At 43.5% G+C, this 23,737-nt stretch overlaps 1 protein-coding gene across 1 annotated transcript in view; it reads right to left on the minus strand.

The window, feature by feature from the left end:
- Positions 1 to 15,481, minus strand: part of dlgap4a (discs, large (Drosophila) homolog-associated protein 4a) — an 83,017-nt gene extending 67,536 nt beyond the window's left edge. Inside the window, exon 1 of the mRNA XM_060894685.1 lies at positions 15,370 to 15,481. The gene's annotated coding sequence lies outside the window, so the exon portion shown is untranslated. The remainder of the gene's footprint in view (positions 1 to 15,369) is intronic.
- Between the last annotated feature and the right edge of the window lie 8,256 nt (positions 15,482 to 23,737).

The raw sequence follows: 23,737 nt of genomic DNA on the forward strand, positions 1-23,737 counted from the left end.
ACGCTGCAGAAGATTTATGTTGCTTTTCAGGGAAGCAGTGACAAGTGCTGAGCGCCGTGTCTCCATTATGTCACCGTGTCGGTGTGTTTAGTGCGAACAGACTCACGGGCTTCCTGTGAAAGACAGCGAGCGTGTTCTTTCATCGCTTCCTGCCTGCGACACCGAGACTGATGCGGCCCTATCAGGAGATGCATTAAAGCCTTGTGGTGCACGCCGCCACAGGCACCGCTTTATCACCCTGAGCAATTAATAACTCTGACTCCAGGCAAAATTAATTAGGTTTGCTCTATCAGGAATTAGACAAGACTCGAAAAAAACAGCAGCAGCAGCTCATGAGCTTGTGAATGCAGATAAGACAGTTTCGCCGTGTCGACGCTCGAGGTCAAAGCGCGGTCTGCTGCACCGTTAACGTGTAAAAAGCGGCTTAGGAATCGTAATTAAAACATTTGGACAGATGTGTCCGGTGTAACTAACCAGATTTGTGAGGATCAATGTGCATACTTACGTTTTATTAAACACAAATCCATAATCACGTAATGGGTGGACGGGGGATGGGGAGAGGCAGGGGCGAGTGGGTGGGTGGGGGTTCAAATCCAGTCAGGCATCGAGGTTTAATTAATGAAGTAAAATCCAAACCAGCACATGGATGAAGAACGGTGAATATTCAGACACGGGCGACACAAACAGGGTTAATACACCACATAAAACCTGCTGCGAGGTTGGCAAGGCTTCATGTAATGTGTGTGCTTTTATAGGTCAGATAAAGCAGGATGTAAACAGGAAGTGAGTAACGAGGAGCAGAATAAAAATTGCAGAATATAGTGTGAGAGAGAGAGAGAGAGAGAGAGAGAAAGAGAAATAGAATTACAGTTGAATACAGTTTTGTCAGCTCATCCTTCAGACATGTGTTTGTTATTAATTTAACAAACACTGGATTCTAAGCTCTTATAAAATAGATGAAACCCCGCCCACATTACCAGAGGATAATTAAGAGTGAGTGAGTGAGTGAGTGAGTGAGTGAGTGAGTGAGTGAGTGAGTGAGTGAGTGAATAAATGAGTGAGTGAGTGAGTGAGTGAGTGAGTGAATAAATGAGTGAGTAAATAAATGAGTGAGTGAGTGAGTGAGTGAGTGAGTGAGTGAGTGAATAAATGAGTGAGTGAGTGAGTGAGTGAGTGAGTGAATAAATGAGTGAGTAAATAAATGAGTGAGTGAGTGAGTGAGTGAATAAATGAGTGAGTGAGTGAGTGAGTGAGTGAGTGAGTGAGTGAATAAATGAGTGAGTGAGTGAATAAATGAGTGAGTAAATAAATGAGTGAGTGAGTGAGTGAGTGAGTGAGTGAATAAATGAGTGAGTAAATAAATGAGTGAGTGAGTGAGTGAGTGAGTGAGTGAATAAATGAGTGAGTAAATAAATGAGTGAGTGAGTGAGTGAGTGAGTGAATAAATGAGTGAGTGAGTGAATAAATGAGTGAGTGAGTAAATAAATGAGTGAGTGAGTGAGTGAGTGAATAAATGAGTGAGTGAGTAAATAAATGAGTGAGTGAGTGAGTGAGTGAATAAATGAGTGAGTGAGTAAATAAATGAGTGAGTGAGTGAGTGAGTGAGTGAGTGAGTGAATAAATGAGTGAGTAAATGAGTGAGTGAGTGAGTGAGTGAGTGAGTGAGTAAATAAATGAGTGAGTGAGTGAATAAACGAGTGAGTGAGTGAGTGAATAAATGAGTGAGTGAGTAAATAAATGAGTGAGTGAGTGAGTGAGTGAATAAATGAGTGAGTGAGTGAGTGAGTAAATAAATGAGTGAGTGAGTGAGTGAGTGAGTGAGTGAATAAATGAGTGAGTGAGTGAGTAAATAAATGAGTGAGTGAGTGAGTGAGTGAGTGAGTGAGTGAATAAATGAGTGAGTGAGTGAGTGAGTGAGTGAGTGAATGAGTGAATAAATGAGTGAGAGTAAATAAATGAGTGAGTGAGTGAGTGAATAAATGAGTGAGTGAGTGAGTAAATAAATGAGTGAGTGAGTGAGTGAGTGAGTGAGTAAATAAATGAGTGAGTGAGTGAGTGAGTGAATAAATGAGTGAGTGAGTGAGTAAATAAATGAGTGAGTGAGTGAGTGAGTGAGTGAGTGAGTGAGTGAGTGAGTAAATGAATCCATCACTGACATTCAGACAAACATTTTGGATTTGGTTTCTCTCAGATGAATAATTCAGAGAAACAGAATAATTTAAAAAAAAAAAAAAAAAAAGAAAAAGCTTTAGGATTGGAATGATTCAGTCACAGTAAAGGAGTGATTATTTCTTCCTCAGCTCGTGTTGTCGTTTCCTGCATTTCATCGTTTCACCAATCAGCGTCTGTGTGACAGAAGCACAGAGGCATCAAATCCATTATGCACTCAGACGTGCTGTAGATTTAAATACCGTGTGCTGAAATTGGCACATTTTTCCACTCGAGACGGACGCGCTCTATAAAACCGAAGCATCATGCAAATGGAGCTAAACCTCTGAGCTAAGACTCGTAGATTTGGGTGATTGACCTCACAGTAAGCAGAGGAGATCGAATTCTGGCTTCTGATTGGTCAGAAGATGCTGATTATTCGTCTCTAACAGCGGCTCAGGCTGCAGTGCCTGTTCTGTCTGTTTTGTTTCAAATGTAATTAGAAATGGATAAAAGTCGCAGTGTGATAATAGACAAAACTGGTTGATGTGGAATAAGAGGAATAAAACGTCTCAGGACAGGATGCTCGAGGAATATATTCAGGTCACAACATCGCTGATTGTTTTCCTGTAACATCACATACTGTAACGTCACCAAACGTTTTAGTTCTCACGTCTTCTTAACGTCAACAAATAAAAACGTTCGCTTTCTTCCTCAGAGCAGCTCGCCGTATTTTCCCATAAGAGGCGTGGCTTAAACAGACCGCCGCTAAAAATGATCTTTGACCTTGTTCGTGTTCCTGAAGCGAGCGATGCCTTTTAACGTGAGTGTGTTATTATTTATTTATACACGTGTTAAACCGGAGGCTGTAAGAGTCACGTAATTCATAACTTTAGATGCCGATCGCTGACGTTTTGGCTGAAACTGTGCACATTTCATTGGACTAGGAGTCAAGAGCGAAGCTTTTCTCACATTTGTGTTTATATGATAATGGAGCCGTTTGCTTCTGCTGGAATTCCTCTACATTTGAAGAGAGATGATGAAAAAAAAAACTAATTTCCTGTTTTATTTTTATCAGTACCAGAGGGAAACAAACGTCGTCGTGTCCATGTGGATGATTGAACGTCTTCCTCACGTCTCACTCCACAGCGGTGTTAATATGAAGCTCGTATGACATTAGACACTCAGGACTTTAAGGATTTGTAGAGTTTCATCACTATTTCTGTTTTTCTCTACAACACTAGAGGTGATAGATTCATAGAAAAGTTCAGTTTGTTCTTTTCTTCCACACAGATGTTTGTATGTTCAGAGTAAATGTTGATATCAAACACATTCCGGCTCTCTGAGATGCTCCGAGTGTTTGTTCATCTAAAAGCAGCTCAGATTTCTCTTCGACACTAAAATTCAGTGTTAAATCATCAACAGAGGGACAAACAAACGTCTAAAACATCCCAGAAGACGATGGAGTTAAAGGAGCTCAGCATTCCGAATCCGAGGCATGAGAGCGATGTAGGATGGAAGACGCTTATAGCTGTTAGGAGAGCGATCTCCTTCTACTGGGTGTTTAATCCTGGTGCTAAAAGGTCAGAAGATCTTTGGACCTCTAGTGTTATTAAAATGTAAGAGGCTTCATTCATTCACACGGAGCTCACCAGTGTCCTGACCTGTGACCAGCAGATCACACCTCCATACGTTCATACGTTTTATCCGTTTATGGGTACATCTGATGTCGTGTCTCCTTCTCCCTAACATTATGTGATATACGAGGGTTTTTTTTTAATCTTTTGAAGTTTGGAAATAAATAAAAAATAAGCACAGATTTCCACGTTAGTGAGAATCCACAAGATTTTCAGAAAACTTAAAGTTTACCTCTCACTGTTGCCCAGCACTTGCACTGGAGACTCCTTCCTTGAAAAGTCAACAAGCTGTTACCATGGAAACTCTAACAAAATAAACACTCTGATTGGAGTAGTGAAAGTTTGGAAATAAATCACGCTGTGGCTGATGAGATATGCTTAAAATTAAACTTATTTATTTTTGTTTATTTGATTATTTATTGGGGGCACGGTGGCTTAGTGGTTAGCACGTTGGCCTCACACCTCCAGGGTTGGGGGTTCGATTCCCGCCTCCACCTTGTGTGTGTGGAGTTTGCATGTTCTCCCCGTGCCTCGGGGGTTTCCTCCGGGTACTCCGGTTTCCTCCCCCGGTCCAAAGACATGCATGGTAGGTTGATTGGCATCTCTGGAAAATTGTCCGTATTGTGTGATTCTGTGAGTGAATGAGAGTGTGTGTGTGTGCCCTGTGATGGGTTGGCACTCCGTCCAGGGTGTATCCTGCCTTGATGCCCGATGACGCCTGAGGCACAGGCTCCCCGTGACCCGAGGTAGTTCGGATAAGCGGTAGAAAATGAGTGAGTGAATGATTATTTATTTATTTACTTTCTTACTTAAAGCTATCTTCCTGTTGGCTTGCGTTTCCATGGTAACCCTGGTTTTCTGCTGTAGTCTCCAGCTAACGACGTGGATTTCCTCCTGATTAGCGTTATTGATTTCTGAACTGCTTACTAATTGAATCTGATTGGCAGCTTGTAGGGTTGAGTCTCTGAGTCTCTGGAGGTGTGTGTGTGTGTGTGTGTGTGTGTGTGTGTGTGTGTACATGTCACACTGATCATCAGCATCGCACCGATTTGTTAAATGTGGTGTAGAACACGTTGTAGAACTGCAGAGAAATGCCCTCAGCTTCCTCCTGAAGGTCCATCAGCCCTCGGTGTACAGATCAGTTTTACTTTTCCGATGTGGAGTTGTTGTTGTTTTAATTTCATTTAATCACCAGTTTAATTTAAACCCTCTGATTCTCCCTGAAGGAAATTTCTGCTGTAATTAACCGCTGTATCTAAACAATACCTGCGTCTGAGCGATCCTGCGTTCGCTGCAGCTTCCTGTTATCGACGCTGAACACGCCGGAATTAGCGTGAATAGCGTGAGTGTTCGTGTAGTGTTTCAACCCTGATGGTGATAGTGAGGGTAATTACTGTATAACACACTTCTTTATTCTGGTTGCATGAAGATCGAGCATTACAGCTAAGTAGGTCAGTAACTTCCTGCTTACTGGATCATCTAAAGCTACACACACACACACACACACACACACAGCTTTTTTATGATTACTTTTCTCTATGGATATACAGTATCACCTCTAGCAGTCTAATGAAAAACAGAGATACTGATGAAACTCCACAATTCTTAATTCTCGGCTCCTGAGTGTCTACGTTCATATGAGCGTCATATTAACAGCACTGTGGAGTGAGACGTGACAGAGGCAAAAACACACACATTCTATTTTGAAAAAAAGATGCGAAATTGTGCATTTTTTTTACAACAACAAAAAAAAATCACAAAAAACCTCTGAACAGCTTCATCACACAAACCTGTGGATTTTATTCCTTACTCTCAGTCTTATAGCAGTAATAAATAGCAGAGATGGGGGAATCGAGTCATATGACTTGCCTCGAGTCAGACTTAAGTCGCAAATTTGACAAATATTAAAAAAGACTCGACTTGAATTTGACTTGACATTCATGACTTGAGACTTGACTCAGACTTGAGTTAAATGACTCAGAGATGGGGGACTCGACTTGACTCGAGTCAGACTTAAGTCGCAGATTTGACAAATATTAAAAAAAGACCCGACTTGACTTTGACTTGACATTCATGACTTGAGACTTACTTGTGACTTGCACATGTGTGATCTACTCCCACCTCTGATAAATAGTCTTATAGGAGTTATAAACAATCATATAGCAGTAATAAATAGTCTTATAGGAGTTATAAACAAACATATAGCAGTAATAAATAGTCTTATAGGAGTTATAAACAAACATATAGCAGTAATAAATAGTCTTATAGGAGTTATAAACAAACATATAGCAGTAATAAATAGTCTTATAGGAGTTATAAACAAACATATAGCAGTAATAAATAGTCTTATAGGAGTTATAAACAATCATATAGCAGTAATAAATAGTCTTATAGGAGTTATAAACAATCATATAGCAATAAAAAATAGTCTTATAGGAGTTATAAACAATCATATAGCAGTAATAAATAGTATTATAGGAGTCATGTTGCAGTTATAAACAGTTTTACTTCATCACACGACCCTGTTGTTTTTACTCCTTACTCCAGCTGATCCAGAAGCAGAACAGTGTGATTGTTCAGCGTTCGTGCTGTACTGTGTGTAACGTATAATACTGAGTGACGTGTGTGTGTGCGTTTGTGTGTGTGTGTGTGTATAAAAACCGTCCGTGCGTCCTTCCTCTGACCGCTGAATCGGCTTCTGTCAAGCAAGGAACTTAAGCGCAATCTGCTCTGAGGACGCTGAAATATGCCGTTCCATATGATATCTTTTCCCCCTGAAACAGTGCTGGAGGAGAGCCAGCAGTGCTCAGAGGGCCAGCTGTTGATGAAGAAGGAGCTTAAACCAGGCCTGAAGCTAATTATCAGGCTGATGCGGTTTGAGCACGTCTTCAGAAGACAAGGTTGTGAATTCTGAACGTTGGCTTGTGCGAGTCTCAGCTGTAACCTGGGACAAATGGCCTCCAGGAGAGCTGTGACATCATCAGCTGTAGCGTCGTTCATTGGTTTGCGTCAAGTTGCTTGGTTTAAATATAGATTCGTATTTACACTCGAATGTTAAGTCTCTTGATTAAAAAAATGTAATCATGATCCACGTTGTGAGCAAATACAAACTTTACCAAAAGACGTTACGTTACCAAACTCCACATGGGTTAGCAGTCGTAAACAAACCTTTACAGATCTTTACAGAAACCTTTACAGATCTCGCTGATCTGATTTGGTTCCTGATATTTCTGGCTGCTTGGAGACATCACAGATCAGAAAACCAAAATGCCATACCGTGACAGTACCTACTGCATTTGATTCATTACCTAATTCTTTTCTTTCAATACCTACTACATTTGATTCATTGCCTATGTCATTCGATTCAGTGCCCACTGCATATGATTCACTATCTAATTCTTTTCATTCAATACCTACTACATTTCATTCATTGCCTATTTCATTTGATTCATAACCTATGTCATTCGATTCAGTGCCTACTGCATATGATTCAGAACCTATTGCATTTGATTCGTTACCTGTTTCATTTAATTCAGTATCTAATGTATTTGATTCAGTACCTAATTTATTTGATTCATTACCTATGTCATTAGATTCAGTACCTACTGCATATGATTCAGTACCTATTGCATTTGATTCGTTACCTGTTTCATTTAATTCAGTAACTAATGTATTCGATTCAGTACCTACTACATTTGATTTCTTACTTATTGCATTTGACTCAGTACCTAACGAGACTCTGAACCTTTCAGAACCCCTCAGGGCCCGAAACCATGAAAAGAACCCTTAAGGAACTTCTTAGATTTACAGAATAATCACAACAGCTAAATCAGCTCGACATGGCCGTGTGTGTGCGTGAGAGAGTGAGCGTGTGTGTGTGTGTGTGTGTGATGTTCGGCGTGCAGTAATTGTGTTCATGTTTGCTCTTTGTGCGGTACTGTATAATATGTCCAGAGCTGAATCACGCTATTGTGTGTGAAGTGTGAAGCCCACAGAGTCCTCACGCTTCCCGTCAGCGCTGTGCACAGAGCCGTATCTCTGCTTCAGATAGCAGGATGAGTGAAGATCCTTGTCTGATACAATAGACGACGCCAGGATGAGGACACACACACACACACACACACACACACACACACACATGCAGACACAGGGAGTTTGTACACACTGTTCAGTCAGGATTATGTTGTGCCATCATTTACAGAACGATGATATAATTGGATATATACAGTCCACTCATCAGACACTTTCTCCGCAACATCTTGCTGCTGCTGTTGTAGCTCGTCTCCCTCAAACTGCTGCACCCTAACGTGCTTTTCTGCTCCACATGGATGTAAAGAGTGCTTATTTGTGTTCCTCTGACTAGTCTGGCCTCTGAGCTCTCTAACCGCTGACGAGTTTCCACTCACATAAACACTGACTGGTGAAAAATGATTCATTTATTTTTTTAGCTTTGCATCATTCTGTGTAAATTCTAGACATTCTAGAGATAGGAGGAAAGTGGAACGTTTTAACGCTTTACTTTCACCGGTTATTTTTTTTTTTGGGATATATGAGAACAGGAAGTAAATTTATTTGGTGTGCAGTTACACACACACACTTTCAGGTTTAGGCCACGCCCAAGCTCACAATTTGAGCTCACAACCATCTGATTTCTACTGATATAATAATAATAATAATAATAATAATAATAATAATAATAATAATAATAATAATGGGCACGGAGGCTTAGTGGTTAGCACGTTCGTCTCACACCTCCAGGGTTGGGGGTTCGATTCCCACCTCCGCCTTGTGTGTGTGGAGTTTGCATGTTCTCCCCGTGCCTCGGGGGTTTCCTCCGGGTACTCCGGTTTCCTCCCCCGGTCCAAAGATATGCATGGTAGGCTGATTGGCATCTCTGGAAAATTGTCCATAGTGTGTGATTGCGTGAGTGAATGAGAGTGAGTGTGTGTGTGTGTGCCCTGCGATGGGTTGGCACTCCGTCCAGGGTGTATCCTGCCTTGATGCCCGATGACGCCTGAGATAGGCACAGGCTCCCCGTGACCCGAGGTAGTTCAGATAAGCGGTAGAAGATGAATGAATGAATGAATAATAATAATAATAATAATAATAATAATAATAATAATAATAATGTTTAAATGACGAGTAAAAGGCATCACGTGAGACAAGGATGAAGCAATAACATGAACGTCCCATGAGCTTTGCAGATCCGAGCAGCTCGACGTGTTACGGCACAGCGAGCGGATGCGGCGATAATAACTGTGGAGCAGAAGGCAGCGGCGTCGATAGATCTCTCGCTCCCATGTGACTGTGACATTTAAAAGCAGGAGCAAACACATGTACTATCATGTCAGAGTGCTAAAAATGGACCACCATCCAATTAATACCTCCTTGGTGGTGGTCCTGTGGGGTAGACGGGGGCCAAAACATTGTATATATTTATATATGAGATAAATAAAAAAAAAAGAATTTAAAGGAAATATCATCTCCATCATTGCCATGGCAAGTGAACCCAAAACGCTTCCTCAAGAATTTATTTTCTGACAGCTGACAAACACACACACACACACACACACACACACACACGCACACACACACACCTCGTCGTCCAAGGCTGCCATCTTCAGCTCACTGCTTCTTTACTGCTTCACCACACAAGCACAGTTCGGTGATTTGCTCTGAATTAAAATCAATGGATTGTTTGACTTCAAACAGGAACAAACGTGTAACGATTTATTTATTTATTACAGAATTCTGGACTCTGATTGGTCAGAATTTTATTTACTATAGCAGCAGCTGTAACAGGGCTTCAGATACAAATCACAGGATTATATCAAATCGCTCTTCGTTTCTACGGTTACTAATGAACGGATTTTTTTAGCCATTTATGGACGTGGCCGATTAAACGCTCAACCCTATTAACACTGATCATTGTCCTGAACCCTGAACTCCCTGAACGAGTCTTTTGTTGGTTAGGAAGTAAACATGAAGCAGCAGCACAGACAGAACCACTGATTGGTGAGCTGCCAGTTTCCTCAGAACCCACCAAGTGATCCTTGAGACGTTCTTGTGAGGCTGCCAACACGTTCTGCCAAATATTACTACAAATTAGTCTTTTTCTTATTGAGCCCTTGTTAATACATGAAGGAAGGTGACTGGAGCTGGAACTGAAATTGGACGCAACCCATTTTAATGCTGCAGTGGAGAAACAGATTTACACCACCACGGTTAGCCAAGCATCCATCCAATTTCCCCTTTACTCCATCGCTGCTGACATCCAGCGTCCATTACGACATTAACGGAAGTCAACACCATCTCCACCTCAACATCTCCACCTCATCACCTCCACATCGCCACCTCAACATCTCCACCTCATCACCTCCACCTCAACATCTCCACCTCATCACCTCCACATCGCCACCTCAACATCTCCACCTCATCACCTCCACCTCAACATCTCCACCTCATCACCTCCACATCGCCACCTCAACATCTCCACCTCATCACCTCCACATCTCCACCTCAACATTTTCACCTCATCACCTCCACCTCATCAACTCCACCCTTAACATCTCCACCTCAACATCTCCACCTCAACATCTCCACCTTATCACCTCCACCTCAACATCTCCACCTCATCACCTCCACATCTTCACCTCAACATATCCACCTCAACATCTCCACCTCATCACCTCCACCTCATCACCTCCACCTCCACATCTCCACCTCAACATCACCTCATCACCTCCACATCTCCACCTCAACATTTTCACCTAATCACCTCCACCCTTAACATCTCCACATCTCCACCTCTCCACCTCAACATCTCCAACTTATCACCTCCACCTCATCACCTCCACATCTCCACCTCCACATCTCCACCTCATCACCTCCACCTCAACATTTTCACCTAATCACCGCCACCCTTAACATCTCCACATCTTCACCTCAACATCTCCACCTCATCACCTCCACCTCAACCTCTCCACCTCATCACCTCCACCTCAACCTTTCCACCTCATCACCTCCACCTCAACATCTCCACCTCATCACCTCCACCTCAACCTCTCCACCTCATCAACTCCACATCTCCACCTCAACATTTTCACCTCATCAACTCCACCCTTAACATCTCCACATATTCACCTCAACCTCTCGACCTCATCACATCCACCTCTACATCATCACCTCCACATCTCCACCTCAACATCTCCACCTCAACATCTCCACCTTATCACCTCCACCTCAACATCTCCACCTCATCACCTCCACATCGTCACCTCAACATCTCCACCTTATCACCTCCACCTCAACATCTCCACCTCATCACCTCCACATCGTCACCTCAACATCTCCACCTTATCACCTCCACCTCAACATCTCCACCTCATCACCTCCACCTCCACATCTCCACCTCATCACCTCCACCTCCACATCTCCACCTCAACATCACCTCATCACCTCCACATCTCCACCTCAACATTTTCACCTAATCACCTCCACCCTTAACATCTCCATATCTTCACCTCAACCTCAACATCTCCAACTCATCACCTCCACCTCATCACCTCCACCTCAACATCTCCACCTCATCACCTCCACCTCATCACCTCCACATCACCACATCAACATTTTCACCTCATCACCTCCACCTCATCACCTCCACCCTTAACATCTCCACATCTTCACCTTAACATCTCCACTTCATCACCTCCACCTCCACATCTCCACCTCAACATCTCCACCTCATCACCTCCAGCTCACAATCTACACCTCCACCTCATCACCTCACCATCTCCACCACATCACCTCCACCTCAACACCTCTACCTCAACACCACCACTTCATCCCCTCCTATTCAACATCTCCACCTTATTATCTCCACCTTGTCACCTCATTATCACCAGCTCATCATCTCCCCCTTATCACCTCCAACTCATCACCTACACCTGATCATCTCCCCCTTATCACCTCCACATCAACATCACCAGCTCCACATCTCCACAGCAGCTCCACCTCATCTGCCTCATGATCTGGTATTGACATAAACATTCTTTATTAACATTCATAAAGGCAGTTTGTGCTGTTTATCAGAGTCGGGATTCGAATTCCACTGATTTGTTCGAGCCAATTTATCTCTTCTGTTTTGTTCCCTTCTGAAGATAAATCAGCATCAGTTTCACGCCGGACGTCCGAGCTTTCTGCAGTGAGGAAGATTAAGCTTAATTCTAATGGATGTGGATGGAGTAAATCTCCTGTACGAACACGTTGTTCTGTGTTTATAGAAAGCGTGTTTCACCGGACGGACTACATCTTCCTCAGCAGCCATGTGAAGGATGTTTACAGTGAGGATGAGTGAGACGGTGATGAGACGATGATGAGACGATGACGAGACAGCTGAGTGGAAAAGAGCAACAGAAATAAGCTGGAGAATGAGAAAAAGATCTCACGTTATCTACTCTACGATATTTAAGTAAAGAGTCGGATCTGTCACCAGGGTCATGTTTTCCACACGTCAGTTAACTGATCTGACCGACTTGTTGTCAAGGCGATGAGGTTTCAGGTCGAGAAATCAGAATTCTTTTCGTTTTTGTTGCTGTGAATCGCTATTCAGTCCTCCATCTCCTCAAAATGGGTCACTGTCTGATTCGCTCAGTCATCAGTCCTGGTCTGGTTCAAACCTCTGGGCAAGGAGGCGGAGCGCAGGCCACTCAGAGTCACACTTGAGGGCAAAAGAGGGGCAAATCTGACTAATTTAGAAGGTGAAAGGGAATGAAAGACCCCACATTAAAACATGAAGAACACATAGAGAACACAGCTTGATAGTTCTCCAGAACAACTTTCCTCCACTGTAACAACATGGCTTCCACTTTCAGTCCTACAAATCTGGAAGAAACCCAGGAAATCATGTAGAGAACATGTGAAGAACATACGGAAAACATGTGAAACCCCACACAGAGAACAGCGTTTCTCAAACTCTTTGTGACCCATTTAACTGTAAAATAGATTCCAGGGACCATCGGTATGGATTTCTGACAGGATTCGATTGATCAGAGAACTTTTCACTGAGAGAACAAGGTGATGTTGGTGCTTTCACACCACCACTGGAGATGTTTCACAGACCCCTGGCCCCTGATTTGAGAACCGGTGCTGTAAATGAGCGTTCATGAATGTAAAATAAATCATTTTTCTCCGAATACGAAGAAACACCCATTAAAATAACATCTGCTCACAGAAAACTTTCCTTTAATCCATTTAAGTGGCCAAGAGTAAACTGTTACTATGGAAACAATAAGGTCTCTCATATGATAATGTCAGTCAGAGCAAATCACCTTCTGACCAATCAGAACGCAGAACTCGGCCACGCTGCTGTTTTTAAAAAGCTACCTCGAGACCATCACTTGATCAGCATCACCTTGGTGATATTTCATTTTCCTCTTTTTTCTAAGGAAATCCTAACACGCTCACCCCGTTAGACAGAAACGTCTGACTCTTTCCTCCAGCTGAAGAGCTTCGTATCTGTACGCAGAGCCATAATTCAGACCCGGATTCGGTCCGATCCCGCACGTCTCCGTCTCACTGAGCTGTCTTTAGATTTGTTACTCAGGAATCAATCATCTGCCCACTGACACAACCAACGTTTAATTGCAGTTTAAACCCAGAAGCAGCAGCTGAGGCTCTTGTCATATGGAACAAAAAAAAATAAATAAAAAATACACCTTCGCTGAGTCTCAGGCTCACCTACATACCTGTTGAGTGACTCAGTTATCCCAGGGGCCCAGGAGCAGGACAGGTGAGGAACATGATCCTGAAAACATCAACTAAATCTGACAGCTGGTAGAGTGCTGAGACTCTGATATCACACAATGGACATGGGACACGGAGAGAGAGAGAGAGAGAGAGAGAGAGAGAGAGAGAGAGAGAGAGAGACAGAGAGAGAGACACACACAGAGACAGAGAGAGAGAGAGAGAGACAGAGAGAGAGAGACACACACAGAGACAGAGAGAGAGAGACAGGGAGAGAGAGACACAGAGAGAGAGACACACACAGAGACAGAGAGAGAGAGAGAAAGGAAGAGAAGAGAAGAGTTGCAGGACAACATGAAAGCAACAGTACAGACAGATACATATAAAACAAATAGGTTGGAAATACAAACATGATTTTACATTTCGCTATTAGCAACATGGAAAAAGATTAAGATGGAGCGTGAGACCGAAAGAGAGAGAGACAGATAGTGTGAGAGATTTAGACAGAGAATGAGACAGAAAGAGAGAGAGAGAGAGAGAGAGAGAGAGAGAGAGAGAGAGCGAGAGAGAGAGAGTGTGTAAGACATGGAGTGAGAGTAGTATATCATTCTCAGTCAGTGAATTATGGCTCTGCTGTAGTGGAGGACGTGACCTGCTTGATATTATGCCAACACACACACACACACACACAACACACACAAGCAGAGCAGAGAACCGCATGACAGATAGCACACGACTGTCTCAGGCAAATGAGACGTCTCAGTGGGAGTGACACAAACATGACACTATGGTGTGAGACAGGTCAGAGGCAGAGGACAGCACGAGACAGACAGACAGACACACAATGAATCACTGAGATGGACAGAAGGAAAAGATTTCAAACATGTCTTCATCTTTATTCATCTAATTATAGTGTGTGTGTGTGTGTGTGTGTGTGTGTGTGTGTGTGTGTACGCAGCGGTGCTGTACAGGTCATGACCCCTCCGTATAAGGTGTGAATTGCATCCTCCACCATGCTCATTTACACTTGCTTTCTCTCATGTTGGCACAAAAATCAACAGAATTGAAGAAGAAGAAGAAGAAGAAGAAGAAGAAGAAGAAGAAGAAGAAGAAGAAGAAGAAGAAGAAGAAGAAGAAGAAGAATATAAACTTGCCAGTTCTTTGTCCTTAGCAACAACATGACAACTTTACACCCCCCACAACAGACACACACACCAGGAAATTCTCTGTACTGAATGTGATAATATCACTGATTGCGTAAAACAGACGTGCTATGAATTCTAGTCCTAGACCTTAACCCTGTATGTGGCCACGCCCTCAACTCCGCCCCTTCACTCCCACTAAACCTGATGGTTCTGCATGAAGGTTGTAGACTTGGAGAGCGCAATCTACATGCACTATAATGCGCACTTAGTTTACATTCTGTGTGTGTGTGTGTGTGTGTGTGTGTGTGTGTGTGTGTGTGTGTGTGTGTGTGTGTGTGTGTGACAAAAAGAGAGAGAGAGAGAGAGAGAGACTGAGACGGAGAGAGAGAGAGGGAGCGAGAGAGAGAGAGAGAGAGAGAGAGAGAGAGAGCGTGAAAGCTAGATTGATAGTGTGTGTGTGTGTGTGTGTGTGTGTGTGTGTTTATACATAGTCTATATATGGAGAATTACAGAGAGATTATCTATATCATGATGGATAGATAGATAGATAGATAGATAGATAGATAGATAGATAGATAGATAGATAGATAGATAGATAGATAGATAGATAGATAGATAGATAGATAGATAGATAGATGTGTAACTTCTTCCTCACATCCTCAGCAGCAACAACAGATGTATAAATCATGACAAACCTGCGCGTGTCCGCCGGTGAACCTGCTGCTCGAGACCAGCGCGTGTCCTTCCCTCATCCGGTCATCTCGGACAAATAAAGCGCACGAACGCGCCTGGATTCACGCGCCCGCGCGCTGTTGATCATTGAAATTGCGGGTTTGTTGTTGTTGTTGTTGTTTTTTCTTATTGCGATGAATATTAATCCCTGTAAGTGAGTTGGTCTTCAGCTCCGCGCCGACGCACCGCGCATTTTTAACCCCGGCTTTATTATTTTTTTCGCCAGACGCACACACACCACTCACCGACGCGCGCGCAGGATCCTCTACATGTCCTGTGTCCTGTGGCTGCAGCGGCACGACTTGCTGCTGATGTTCACATCCTGCCGTTACATTCCTCTCATATCCGCCGCCTGTGACAGCGCGAGCGACTGAACGAGTCAACACCGGCGCTGCTTCAGAGTGACTCACTGACTGCGACTGGAGGCGCGCGCCGTTTACCGGGGAAGCGTCACCCCCTGCTTCCGCCCGCCCGCCCGCGCGCGCCGGTGAGAGAGAACCGCGCTACGACGCCTCTATACTGCTGAGAGAGAGAAGGAGGGAGGGAGGGAGGGAGGGAGAGAAGGTGGAGTGCTGGAGCGCAGGAAAAATAAAGAAACAAGCGCCGCGATATATCGATAAATCGGTTAAATCGTCATCGCGGTAACGCGAGAGTGACCAATGCGCAACTTCCTTACGTGACCGATTGGTTAAATAGATAATGCAGGTGTTATTAGTCATTATGTCACGTCCCTTGTGAATTCTAAAATCTGACTGGTCCGGATGCGTTGATTAGTTTTCTATAACAGCAGCTCTAAAGCACAGGTATATATTAATACTCTGACTTTAAAACATCATCGTTTCTATGGTAACAGCTCATGTGCAGGTGCTGCATCCCAATTCGCCTATTTTTACTATACACTCAAAGTTCGTACTCTTTTTACGTAGAAAATGTGTATACTTTTGATTGTGTAGCAAAAGTGTTCAGGTGTGGATCTCAGGTGTGGATGACAGGTGTGGATCTCGGGTGTGGATCTCTGGTGTGGATCACAGGTGTGAATCACAGGTGTGGATCACACGTGTGGATCACAGGTGTGGATCACAGGTGTGGATCACATGTGTGGATCTCAGGTGTGGATCACAGGTGTGGATCTCAAGTGTGGATCACAGGTGTGGATCACAGGTGTGGATCTCAGGTGTGGATCACAGGTGTGGATCTCAAGTGTGGATCACAGGTGTGGATCACAGGTGTGGATCTCAGGTGTGGATCTCAAGTGTGGATCACGGGTGTGGATCTCAGGTGTGGATCACAGGTGTGGATCTCAAGTGTGGATCACAGGTGTGGATCTCAAGTGTTGATCTCAGGTGTTGGTAATGATTATAGGTTACTGAAGCTGTTTACAGTTGATTCATTTTAACTCTCATATGTTTCCGTTTAAATTTGATTAAAATGCATGCTTGCTTGACCCACGTCCATAAAGTCAAAAGAAAATATGAATAATTCTAATGAATATAGAGTTTACATAAACATCAGACAATACAACACAATTGTTTAATCTATGTATTAATGTAAGAACAATAATAATAATAATAATAATAATAATAATAATAATAATAATTTCATAATAACAAATAAGAAATGTTATGATTACTAACCTGCTCCTAATTTTTACCTGTAAGTTTGTAAAAATGTTGTCATCAAATATAATCATGTGAGGATGTTGCTTGTTTTGCACATAGTAAATAAGGAATTTTTTTTGCATGCTCATTTGAACAACAGTGATGCATGTCGCTGTTTAAGGAACTCACAGAAAAGAAAAATAATAAATAAAACATGCAAATGAGCTCATTAACAATTATCCCACAGGCTCACAGGACAATTCCACTCCACACCACCAGAGGTCCTCATCACCAGGATACCAGGAGTCATCTGACCTCTCATTTAGTCCTCTCTGCCTCCATTAGCTTAACACCAGGTATTGCCTTGTTTCTGGGTGAATTTCTGAGCTGTTATAGCTCATGTTTGGTATCAGATCCTGGTAGCGGATTATTTAATGGATGAATTAGCATATAATCAGTGAAATATGTTTCATATTCTGTCCAAGTCATCCAGCCCTCGCTAAAGACTAAAGACCTTTTCTTCTATGGAAAGGTTTTAGTTTTTTATTTCAGATCTATTTTTTTTTCCATCAGGAAATTTCTGGCCAGATTGTAGCATAGAGCGCTGTAGTCTTTTAGCTGTCATGTTTATGATTAAACCTGTAGGACAAATCACCTTGGCCAGGCCACAAGCAGCAGCTAAAGAGGAAACAGCGACGTGCTCGGAATGGATTATTGATCAGAAAGCGTTAGGGTTGTTCCCACACTTCAGTACGCTGAGAGAAAGCTAGTTGGAAGTCCCCTCGCATCAGATTACAGAGCGCTGCTTGTCCCGATGCAGCTGAGCTAACGCTGTTTGAAGTGTGTCACGATTTCTTCACACACACACACACACACACACACAAGGTCTTAAAGTAAGGTCTTAAAACTCAGACGACAGGTCCTACTGAGAACCATTATCCTTGAGAAACCTTTAAAAAAAACATTTCAGCTCAACATGCTGCTCAATATAAATTTCAATTACGCAGTGTGAACGTTTAGCATGATTAGCAACTAACATTTGCTAATTAACACTGATGTATTATGTATCAAAAGTTATGTCAGACAAGATTTCTAGAATGCTATCTAACATTAAACAAACCGCTCTAGTGTGTAAGAAAACTAGTGGCCTTTGCTACAAAGCTAGCTACATTATGTAAGCTATACTATTGTGACATTAGGAGGATTTTGCTAGAGCTCTAACGAATGTTAGGATAACAAACTCTTATATTTGTCATCCACTTAAGATTCCAAATCCCGTACTATTCTACATCATTTAGTATAAACAGCGTGAGTCGTATGTTGTGCTGAACAAGAAGTACACTTTATATCAAAAAACTGGATTTAAAAATTTGTTCAGCTTTCTGATCATGCAGCAGGTGCAAGATACTGTATACATTACTAAAGGATCTAAAACCACAACCGTGACCACAACAGACTTCCATGTCTCACACCGAATCTCCCAGATCTCACAGAAGAAAATATACTTTGCTAGCTTGAACTTCTAAAGTAGTTCAAATATTCTAGAGGAGTTCTGGGATATATTTAGGTCAACATCAAAAGCTTCGATTGCAGCCCTGACACAGATGGGAGCTGAAAGCAGCAGGGAGAGCGAGAGAAAGATGAACAGCCGGCTTCTCCACATGGCTCAAACGCTCTCCTCGGCAGCTCCCGCAAACTCGGACAAAGCTCCACACACCCGGGTCACGGCACCGACATGCCAGAGGTCTGCTCCACCTGAGCCAAGGAGCCCGGAGCAAACAATATCATGGGGAACAGGAGGGAGGAATGTGAGGAAAACTCCGGGTCAGTAGCATTATGTTAAAAGACTGAGATTTATTTATGCAAATAAAACTCTCACCTAGCTAAATACGAGGATGTTTGCTAACATACACATATAACCAAAGATACTGTGGATGATTGAAGAGAAACAACAGTGGATCGGGAAACATTTTTATTGTTTAATTAGTAACATAGGGGGGGCACGGTGGCTTAGTGGTTAGCACGTTCGCCTCACACCTCCAGGGTCGGGGTTCGATTCCTGCCTCCACCTTGTGTGTGTGGAGTTTGCATGTTCTCCCTGTGCCTCGGGGGGTTCCTCCGGGTACTCCGGTTTCCTCACCTGGTTCAAAGACATGCATGGTAGGTTGATTGGCATCTCTGGAAAATTGTCCGTAGTGTGTGATTGTGTGAGTGAATGAGTGTGTGTGCCCTGCGATGGGTTGGCACTCGTCCAGGGTGTATCCTGCCTTGATGCCCGATGACGCCTGAGATAGGCACAGGCTCCCCGTGACCCGAGGTAGTTCGGATAAGCGGTAGAAGATGAATGAATGAATGAATTAGTAACATATTCAGTGATGTTTCCTGCAAAGAGATTTAGATTTAAAATTTAAGGTAGGAGTCTCCAGTGTCAGAACCTCATAACATGACAGAGGAGTTTTTACTTAGATGCTAACAGAAACTAATATGCATAAAACAGATTAAAAGACTTCAGGAGTTGCCGTTATTGGAAAATAATCAACTTCGGTATGGTGACACTACCAGCAGGATGCCGTCTCAAACCATCATCCATCTTTTCCTCACCCTTCCACACCACTGTAAAGGTTTTCAGTTCTCAGTGAAACTCTTCGCTAATATGAAGTAGGCCAAGTGGATTTGTGTTTCTTTACTCGTCTCGTCTGAGAGGAATCATCAGTTTCTCCTCCAGACAACAATGGCTGCAGTCTGGTTTGAAAGAGGAATAAAGTGGATCAACTGGACCAAACCATTTCTGAACAGATGGGAAAGGATCCACCAGCAGCCATGTAATATACATTAAGCTTCTTCATGGTTCCTCAGTAGAGGAATTTTGGAAAGACAAGAACATTCCTATGCTTTCCGTAATATCAGGACACTCTTGTCCGTTAAAGGGCGTCTTCAAGGGCATCAGCGATCCCGAGATACAGTAGGCTTCGGAACCACGACCAGAATTAGCAGACAACCAAAATGGTGGACAATCAGGAAGTAAACAGGAACCACAGACCACATCTGAAGGAAACAATACAGCATCACTAGACCATGATATAGACCATTTGATCCTGCCAGTCGTTTTTAAACTTGTTCATTACGTCAATTCACACGCTGTCACATGTCCCACACCGTAACGCAACCTAAATCAGGCTTAGTGTTTGTACCCTGGAGGTTTCACAGCAATTCACACCTTCATCTTCACCTTTTAGAGTCATTTGAGTTTCTTGATGTCGTTGGTGTGAATCATGAGGACGGGTTTAAACCCCAGGAACATTTCACAGCTCTCAGTGCAGCTGATGAAGCTCCTGGGTTGGGAGGAGAAATTCCCTCATTGGGAATAAACCTCACATACAGTAATGGATCATTGACTAACTGCAACTAGAAATGAGGTTTTGAAAGATTGTGGGCTTTACATATCTATTCGAACTGAATTACTAGAGACATAAGAACGGTTTCTGTGATATAAGACATAAATTCTGGTCTCTGAGAGAATCTGAACGACTTATGATGAAATAAAACCACTGCTTGGAGTTTCTGGGTTTTGTGTGTTAACGGTATGGAAAAAAGTGCTCCTTTTTTTTTTTTTTTTTTATAATAACCTGCTTAATAATGCATTTCCACCACATCCAGCTTCTCTCCTCCTCGATATTTCCTCTCGTCATTTGCGATTCCACAAACCAAATTATTCACAGACTCAGGCCTGATTAAAACGGTGATGCGATAGCTGCAGATATCTCATCCAGGTTTCTGAAATTGGAGTGGCGTGAACCCATACCCCTGACTTCACACCGGCTCGTAAATAACGCATGCTTGCAAAATTGAAGCATGGAGAGATGTGGAGATGAGAGCGTTGGATCTTTTAGCTGTGAGATAACAGAAAAGGTCAGTGTATGGATCCGTGATTTGCCTAATAAAGTAAAAGCGAATAGTACTTAGATCCAGGTTTGAGGGGTGCTGGGCTTCTGAGATGTTTGGACATCGACCTGTCACGTGAATGAGCTTGCTGAGTCTTGAACGGAACAGAAAGACCTCCAGGTTCAGGGCAGGAAATTACGATCTAAAACAGTCGACTCTCAAGCAAAAAGCCAGAACAAGCGTTCCTCAGTGACACCAGGGAGTGAAATGAGACGCAGAGGCAGATCCTGGGGTAATAACATCAGATGGCTAAGATAAATGAGATGGAGAGGCACAGAGAAGCACACAGAGAGAAACAAGACCCATTTCCGACTTCCACTGACTAAACACACAGCTGCTAGAAGCACCAGAGGAGCACAGCGCTAGTCACACTTAAAGACTTTTGCTAATAAATAGATTTAAGCTAATTACTAAACATAGTTGGCGCATAGTTTTGAAATATCACGCTGCGCAGGCGTATGTTCATAAACAGCGTCTGCCGTCATCTCCAGTGATGCCAACAAAACAAGCCACATCCTCGGAAAAGTTACAGCTTATTACAAAGTGCTGACACCGGAGACTCCTTCCATGAATACAAAAACATTTCATTTTTAGAGCAACATGTGTACAGAATGTTGGTGATAAAACAAATTAATCAACCAATCAGAATTCAGCTTACTACTGAATAATAACCTCCCAGAGTTTCCTGGTTTCCTGCACCTCCCATTTCTCTTTACTGCTATTGTTTGGACTTTTTTGTGAGAGTGACCCTCACTCATTCTGACCCCTCTCAGTCTGACCCCCCCTCAATCTGACCACCTTCATTCTGACCCCCCCTGTCCATCTGACCCTCTCAGTCTGATCCATTAGCAGTCTGACTCTGCCTCGCTCAAGGGTCAGACTGAGGGGTGGGTCAGACTGAGGTGGGGTGAGAGTTAAGTAAGGTCAGACTAAGGAGGGGTCAGAACGAAAGGGGTCAGACTGAGGCAGGGTCAGAATAAGGTGGGTTAGTTTGACCCCTAATTTTTCTGACCGCAACCCAGTCTGACCCCCGAGAGAGGCAGAGTCAGACCCGCCTCAGTCTGACCCACCCCTCAGTCTGACCTACCCCTCACTCTGACCCCACCTCAATCTGATCCCACCTCAGTCTGACCCCACCTCACTCTGACCCCACTTCCGTCTGACCCCACCTCAGTCTGACCTCACCTCAGTCTGACCCACCCCTCACTCTGACCCCACCTCAGTCTGACCCACCCCTCACTCTGACCCCACCTCAGTCTGACCCACCCCTCACTCTGACCCCACCTCAGTCTGACCCCACCACAGTCTGACCTCACCTCAGTCTGACCCACCCCTCACTCTGACCCCACCTCAGTCTGACCCCACCTCAGTCTGACCTCACCTCAGTCTGACCCACCCCTCAGTCTGACCCCACCTCAGTCTGACCCCACCTCAGTCTGACCCACCCCTCACTCTGACCCACCCCTCAGTCTGACCCCACCTCAGTCTGACCCACCCCTCAGTCTGACTCCACCTCAGTCTGACCCCACCTCAGTCTGACCCTGCTTCAGTCTCCCTGATGATTATGCAGACAGTGTAAGAGATGATTTTTATTTTGGATGTAATACTGCCTTACACATGACTCCCCCTTACTGATCAAATCCTCACATCCTAACTGAGGTTTTATGCCCATCGTCCCTCCATCACATGGCACAGCAGGGATGAGGATAACACGGTCAGTCGCCTCACAGCGTGGCGTCCAGCAGCAGTGTGTGGGAGAAAATACAGCTTTCACACACTTCTCACAGAGACTCAGACGATTTCCAACAGCAAGCAGAGTCCAAAATTCAGCTCCATACTGCAGATGGACGGCACTTCAGCAGTGTCAGTGCTTTGTGGTGTTTGGTTGATAACAATACAAACTGTAGGGTTTTGTTTTTTTGTCTTATTTTGTTCAGACAGGTTTGTGAACACAACACGTTTGTTGGACATCAGGTAGAAGTTCCTTGGAAGGAACCTTGGAAGTCAGTTCCTCCATCGCAGGAACACGAGGGAAAAAAGGGAGTTTTAAAACGAGTGTCATGCAGCGCTGCCATCACCAGACACCATTCACCTGCAGACTGAAGAAATCAGGATGAAGCGCACATGAGTGAAGGTGCTGATGATTGACCTCGTGTGGGTTTAAGGCTGAAGTTTTATGGGTTTTTTCTGAAGGTATATGCTACAGAGAAGCAGAAGAAAAGAGTGAGAAGAATAAAGATGGAATGCAGCTGATTGAAAGCAGCAGATGAGAAGAGAGCTCAGATGTATAATAATGAAGTTTTTTCAGAATGTATGCTAATCACTTTGTGAAGAACCAACACACAGCATCAGTCTTTTCCACATTATCTTCTAATTAACACCACACTGCGTGTGTGTGTGTGTGTTTGCTGTATTTTTCTGCTCGGGGTTTCACCCGTTTTGACCCCGAGGTCAGAGCTTTATTGTCCATTAGCTTCACACACGAGGAGCTGAGAGACAGCGGGCTTAGTGACGTTCATGTAAAATGAGGATCAAATGAAGCACAAACTCAAAATTTTTGCAGCTTGAAAACTGAGGACTTTTAGAGCTGGATTGAAAAAAAATCCTTTAGTGGTTTGCAGTTTCTCGCTAAAACGACAAGCCACAAGCTTGGGAGAAATTATGGCGTGGATCTGATGATTGTATTAAAGACCGCTAACGTTTCACAAGAATAACGAGGATACAGCAGCTAGCATAAAGCTAGCATTTGAGCCATGTTACATCAGACAAAGCTGGCAAAATAAAAAAAATA

The sequence above is a fragment of the Tachysurus vachellii genome, chromosome 19 (genome assembly GCF_030014155.1).
Source record: "Tachysurus vachellii isolate PV-2020 chromosome 19, HZAU_Pvac_v1, whole genome shotgun sequence".
In the NCBI taxonomy this organism is placed as follows: domain Eukaryota; kingdom Metazoa; phylum Chordata; class Actinopteri; order Siluriformes; family Bagridae; genus Tachysurus; species Tachysurus vachellii.